Here is a 6,928-nt window from a genome sequence, read left to right as displayed (position 1 = left end):
GGAGGCACAGGTCGACACTGAATTTGTGGAGAGTTTAAAAAAAAGTACTGTGCCTTCACTGGAACAGACAGGAATGGTGCAGCAATCTATGCAAGGAAAAATTTTTTACTATGCGTCACTATGCTTTGTTAGAGATCTCTTGATGTGGCCTGAGCACTATTCGGACCTCTAGTCATTTGTAATACTTGCAGAGGTTGTCTGTGATCTTAAGTCTGTGCGAATCGTTATCTCTGTGATTTGGCGGGCTCATATATCATTTTTAAAGGTTTTATACAGCGTTTGTGAATAATGGAGGCTGATTTGAAGTGTTTTGGTATTATTTCGGGTGCTGGGTGATATCCATAAGTTATCAGCAGTCTCCCGTTTGTTTATTTATCATGGAAACACTCGTAACATCAGAGACCCGCAACCGCGGTGATTTTTGTCCGTTTCGGGATCACTGGTCTCAAATGCTGACAGGTACGATCATATATGATTAAGAACCTTCTGAAGAAACAAATGATGAGACTCTGCAGGCCAAAGAGCCTTTCAGGTTTCAGTCTGAAATTAAGGGTGATATTGACATTTTACTTAATGAATGAGAGTCTGGACAAAACATGCCTCAGGATTAATTGCATGCTTTAAGAATTTTTCATTTACTTTTGGTTAAAGTAATTTAAATCTAATTTAGGTTTCATTTTTGATTATTATTGTTAAAGGGGTCATATGGCACGAATACATGTTTTTCTGTATCTTTGGTGTGTTCTAAGTTGCCCATGCATGTATTAGAAACGTAAAATTGCTAAAATTACTAATAATTACCTCGTGTAACCATAGCCCCACAAATCTGCGTCAGTTTGTGTAATGATTTAAGTAAGTATGCCCAAATGTATACGCAAGTAAGTAAAATTGCTTTGGAACCTGATATCCAAATATGATGATAGGCGTTACATTTCCGTCACACGCTTGCATTATTCGACCAATCACTATGCAGTGGTTAACTGACCAATCATAGCACACCTCACCTATCATTTCGATGCGTTTTGTAAAAAAATTCAAGTTTCACAGAGGCGGGGCAAAGAGGAGATACAAACATAAACGGTATGTGGAAAATACAGTGTTTTTGAACCTTAAAACGTTTATACACGTTGCATTACATCTAAAACAAACGATAATATTAGTTTGAGCCGTGTCATGTGATCCCTTTAATTGTGTGCCTTCTATTCTAAAACGTTTGTTTGATTTTGTGATGTTAGTTTATGATATGTGTAGTGTATAGTACATTGTATTATGTGTGCACTATGAAAAATTTGTTGATACTTAAATGATTTAATTAAAAATATGGTTTAACTAAATAAATAAAAATGTTCTTTTGCTCAAATATGCTTGTTTTTGTTTTAGCATTGCACTTAAATAATATTTATCTTTTGAGACAAACAACAAAAATGTTAATAAACTTAGTTTACACACACAGGATTGAGTAAACCTGGAGGTACATGTCGTAACAAACATTTTAAATAGACAATAATTTTACTGCTCTTCTATACAGCGACTGTAACAAGAGCTTCACCAGAAACTTGTGATCCACAAGGAGCGAAAACGACGATTATATTTCGCATAAATCCAAAGCCACAAATGCCAACAAACACTGACATGCTTTGTTGGAAATTTCGTTTATAATGTTGTGAATCACAACTGCTTGCGCACACACTGTTTTTTATAGCATCAATTTGACAAGGTATTCTGATCATTTGGCCGGGGAAAAGCAGGTCTGATGTAGCATGAGTTGAGTACAATGACAAAAGCTGTTATAATCAAACAATGACACAACATGCCCTTGACAGTTTGACCATGAACTCTAAATGCCTCCATCTCACCTGAACTTGTGCTCCTCAGATCTTCAACACTTTTTTTCAAACCTCAAGTCACACACGCAGACACAGTTGGCCATGTCAAAATCAGTTAGAAGTCATGTGATATTGGAAATGATGATTTTTGAGTACTTCACCTGAGACCAGTGGGTGAACACTTCACACAATACACAGGTACCGAAGACACACAAACTGCACATTTTGGACGTCTCCTTCATTTAACACACCTGATCCAAATCGTTGGAATCAATGACCTGGACCACATCTGTCAAATGCTGTAGACCAGGGGTGTCCAAAGTCAGTGCTGGAGGGCCGGTGTCCTGCAAAGTTTAGCTTCAACCCTAATCAAACGACCTGAACAGCTAATCAAGGTCTCACAAAGCAGACTAGAAACTTCCTAGCAGGTGTGTTGAGCCAAGGTGGAGCTAAACTCTGCAGGACTGTGGCCCTCCAGGACCGACATTGGACAACCCTGCTGTAGACAAATAGTTCAGTTAAGCTATTTACGTCTTACTCTCATTGCACTGTGGTACTTTCCCATTGTTTTTTAATGTAAACATGCACGTGTTAACAGAAGCAAGTTGACACAGCAGTTTCTGTTGTCTTAAAGCGTGTATCGAGACCCTTGCATACTACGCTGTTTTTTTTATCATTCTGAGAACATCGGTACATTAAGTCAGTCTCAATTTAAAGTGATTGCTCACCCAAAAATCTCTCCCTCAGACTCTCTGTATAAATGTATCTGTTCTGATGAACACAAAGGAAGATATTTGGAAACAAAATGTCAGTAACCAAACAGATCTCATTCCCCATTGAGTCCCTTAGTATTTATTTCAACTACCATGGAAGTGAATGGGGGATGAGATCTATTTGGTTACTGACATTCTTCCAAATACCTTCTTTTGTGTTCAGCAGAACAAATATAGGTTTACAACAACCTGAGAAGTAAATAATGACAGATTTTTTTTAATTTGGGGTGAAATATGCCTTTAATCTCAGCAGAATGCATCAACAAACATAGTGTATCATACAGGGAACTTAACATCTCTATTCAAGCTTGATTTGACTACTTCATCACTGCTACATCAATGCATGTCTTATTTTGTTTTCCTCTGCATATCATTTTCACAACAATTCTAGTTTCAAGTGATACATTGCTCTTTGCGTGTTTCAATAGGTTATCCGATTTTCAGCCAGTAGGATAGCATGTGCTCTGCCTTTCTTTTCTATATCACAGCCAATCATAGGTTGGAGATTATTTAAATATTTAACACTTCATCTGTAAAACATACTAAACCCATTACATCAGCAAACAGAACGATTTCTGCTACTGTTCCCATTAAGTTACAAAAATGTGTTTCTGAAAGTATTTTTTAACATTCAACTAACAATGTAACAACGTTACTGCTAGAACATATCTGCTAACTTGAAGAGATCTATGAGACAACTTTTAAAGACCCACATCAGACTTTACAACTTCAGAAGGATGTTTTCTACCTTGAGCATACAACGCAGCTCTTTTCATATCAAAACTTAACTACCACAGTGTCCTACAGGCAGCATGACCAAGCCTCTCCAAATTTTTCAGGATTCAGTGTAAATTGACCCATAGCGCCATCTGATGTTTTGCAAGAAGAAAGTTGCACAGCTAAATTTAAGAGAAAATCTGCATGGTCACATTTCGTTTACAAATTGTATTTGATTATAAAAATTCTGCACGTTGGCACGCATGTCAGAATCATCGCACAGGTTGGCACAAGGGCAGGGCAAATACACTTGGTGTGTTTTGCATACCAATCTTGGTACATACACTTGAAGAACTAAAAAAACGTCCCGTGGACTCGCCGTGTCTTGCTTGCAGATCTCTACTGTCTGTCTCATGGCTCTGCTCCAGCCAAGCGGTTAAGGTTCTGTCCCAAATAGCGCACTTCATGTGGACTTGCGTTCTCGTGAACTTAAATTGCGCATGCTCGCCAAGTCTACGAGTGCTCAGAAGTCTCCCCGCGAGCGCCCCCTTGGTGCCCTCGATGAGGTCTTCTGCGCAGCCCGCATTGACGCAGACTGAAGTTACCTGCCCAGGAATCCTTGTGAAAGCGCAATCGCAGAACGCATCGCAATCTCTTTACGTATACATGATGGATAAATATTAAATGTATGTAGAAACTAAATAATTAATTTAGAATTTGTTCACATTACTGCTTAATTATTTTCTATTAAGCCATCTATTTAAGAATAAAAAAACTTTTAGTGCAGTGTATTTCCTTGTTGTAGATTTATATCTAGTTGTCTCTGGGCTCTGTAAAGCTTAACAACATAGCTTATGTTTTATAGAGAAATATTATATAACAATATACATGCATATTAAGAACAAATTATGCACATTAGTATATACACATCATTAAATAAACATAGGCAGTTTCATTTACGTCATGCCAAATCAATGCATTACAAACATAAGTATCTATTACATGATGCTCGGGTTGCATATAACACAAGCGTATGGAACACTTAGGGGGGTTCAGTGGGGAACTAGTAGAAATGGTGAGAGGGGTTTCCGATTAGAGAAAAGAGAACAAGAGAGATTTCCCAGTTGAAGGCTTTATTGAGATTAGGTATTTGCTTACATTGTGTGGTCTATGACAAACAGAAAAAACAGATCACAACAAGTTATTTATTATAAACTAACATTATCAAGTATTACAACTATATAAGGAAATTAACAAAACCGGGTTGCTGGTTGTATTTAACTGCTTACGTAAAAGCTACAGCTAGCATCAGCAAAAGTTATTAACTCACTCAGGTTTGTATTTAAACATAAGCATAACAATATAAGGACATTACTTACTTTTTAATCATTCATTCACACGTGCAAACACGCATCAGGTCAACTTGTTTTAAAACAGCTAATTCTGTGTGTTCCGGTAAGAATAAGTTAGCCCCGCCCACCTGCCCGCGCATGTCTGGACTCCTCCCCTTGTGAAGGCAACATAAATACTTGTGCCAGCAGTAGGGGGCATTATATGGGCTTTCGTACACACATCGACATATGAAGTACAGAACAACAATAACCGGCAGCTCCAGTCCCAAATAACAACAATGGGACAAAAGTGTTGTCGATTTCACGCGTCGGTACGCAGACTGACCAGCATTTGACAACAAAGTACCACGAGAATGATTAGAAAGCACCGCTTTCTCTTTCGGGCATGGTGACCAAGTCTGTTCCAAAATGCACTCCGTTGTACCCTTGTGGACTCGTGCCTAGTGCCTGACCTCACCAAGTGTGGACTCAGAGGAGGTCCACAAGACTGAATTATTATGAACTATTTAGTATTAACGCTGCTATATTTCATGAAAAAATAAGAATTGTCATTTTTAATGTCACTGGGACTTTGAAGGAAAAAGAAAAAGATGAGAGGTGGGCAAATGTGGTTGTGGTAATTATAGTGAATTTAGTCTCATTAGAATTGTGAAGAGGTTTTCCAATCCATTACACATAACACAAGGCAACTACAAGCATGCAAAGAATTGCACATTTATGTTTAGTGAAATAGTAATTGACTTTTCAGGCAGAAGAGATGCTGAACTGATGTTAGCATGGCTGTGCATGATCATTAAAGCCAGATGATGACCAGAGAGACCCAAAACAAACATTAATGGACATTACAGAGCTAATGGACTTTATAATAGAGTGCAGGTATTTATACAATCTAATGTGGTCTAAAAAACTTTACTTGAAGCGATTAATTATGGATTATTTTAAAAGACCCCGTTATAAAGGACTTGGGACGATTTTTTCAGCTTTGCACAAATTGTGGAAGGGATTTATTCAATGGTTGCAAAAAACTTCTCCTACCTATCAGGATTAAGGACGCCGCTTCATTGAGACAATAATGGAAAATTCCTTCAGTTTCCTTCTGTTTGTGCTTCACAAGGTCGACTGATAAACTCGAGTCCCGATTCATTTAACGTCTTTATATCTCACCGGTATCAACACACATTTTCAGATCCCTGGATAAATTCATTATTGTCTAAATATGAAAATATTAACTATTAACCCAGCGGAGGCCTACACCGGTGCACCCATAGGCCTATTCATATGAACGACACATGACATCAACCAAAATTAAACTGAGGTGAACGTTTGTCAAACAGTTGTTTATATTTTGTTGTATACAGTTGTATGTAAATACATTTCAGATATGCTTATTGAATATAAACCAAACAGAATTGTTCTTTTGTTCTTATTCATTTTTAACACCCACCACAATTTTACTGCGGTTTTATTGTTTCTTAAAATCTAAAGTTGTATTTGTGATCTTAAACCATTTGCATTTTAAAGATACTTCTTATTTCACTTTGTAAATCATTTTATGTAAAAGCACTTTGAATTGCCCTTCTGTATGAAATGTGCTATTGAAATAAACTTGCCCAGTCTTGCCTATTTGGGCAGTTTATACAAGTGCGCCATCGTGTGGTAAGAACGAATAGAGCTATAATTCTGCTACTCCATTGGGTTAAATGTTAAAACTCAGTTGTTCTACATAATGTAATAACAACGTCTATCAAATATTTTTATACTCATATGTCAATCTATGGCTTAAATGTGTCATTTTAGTGGTTGATCCTGAAGCAACATTTCTATCAGGTCAATGTTAGGTTTAGGGTCAATGCTAGGCTTTGAACCGGGTTAAGGTCTAGTGTTCCATTATTATCAACCAATGAAATCCTTCTGGTTCAATGGGTAAGTTATGGTTAGAAGAATCATGGTTCTGCAAACGTGTTTTTGGTTCAGTGATAACAGTTTAAATATGTTATTTGTATTAAAACTATGGTATTATTTTATAGTAAATGGTAACCATTTTCCTCAAATATGGTTTACTATATCATGTTGACTATACTAAAAGCATGATTAATTTTCCTAATGAGTTTATCTTTATAATTTTATAAAGTTATGATTATGTTAATGTATTTTACATAATTAGTGCATAACATATCTGTGCATTTCATAAGAACATAATGGTAAATGTTTTAGATGTTTTAGATGATTTCTTATAGTATACAACGGTTTGTGTATTTGT

Source organism: Triplophysa dalaica, chromosome 1 (assembly GCF_015846415.1).
Source record: "Triplophysa dalaica isolate WHDGS20190420 chromosome 1, ASM1584641v1, whole genome shotgun sequence".
Taxonomy (NCBI): domain Eukaryota; kingdom Metazoa; phylum Chordata; class Actinopteri; order Cypriniformes; family Nemacheilidae; genus Triplophysa; species Triplophysa dalaica.
Note: the sequence above shows the minus strand (reverse complement) of the source record.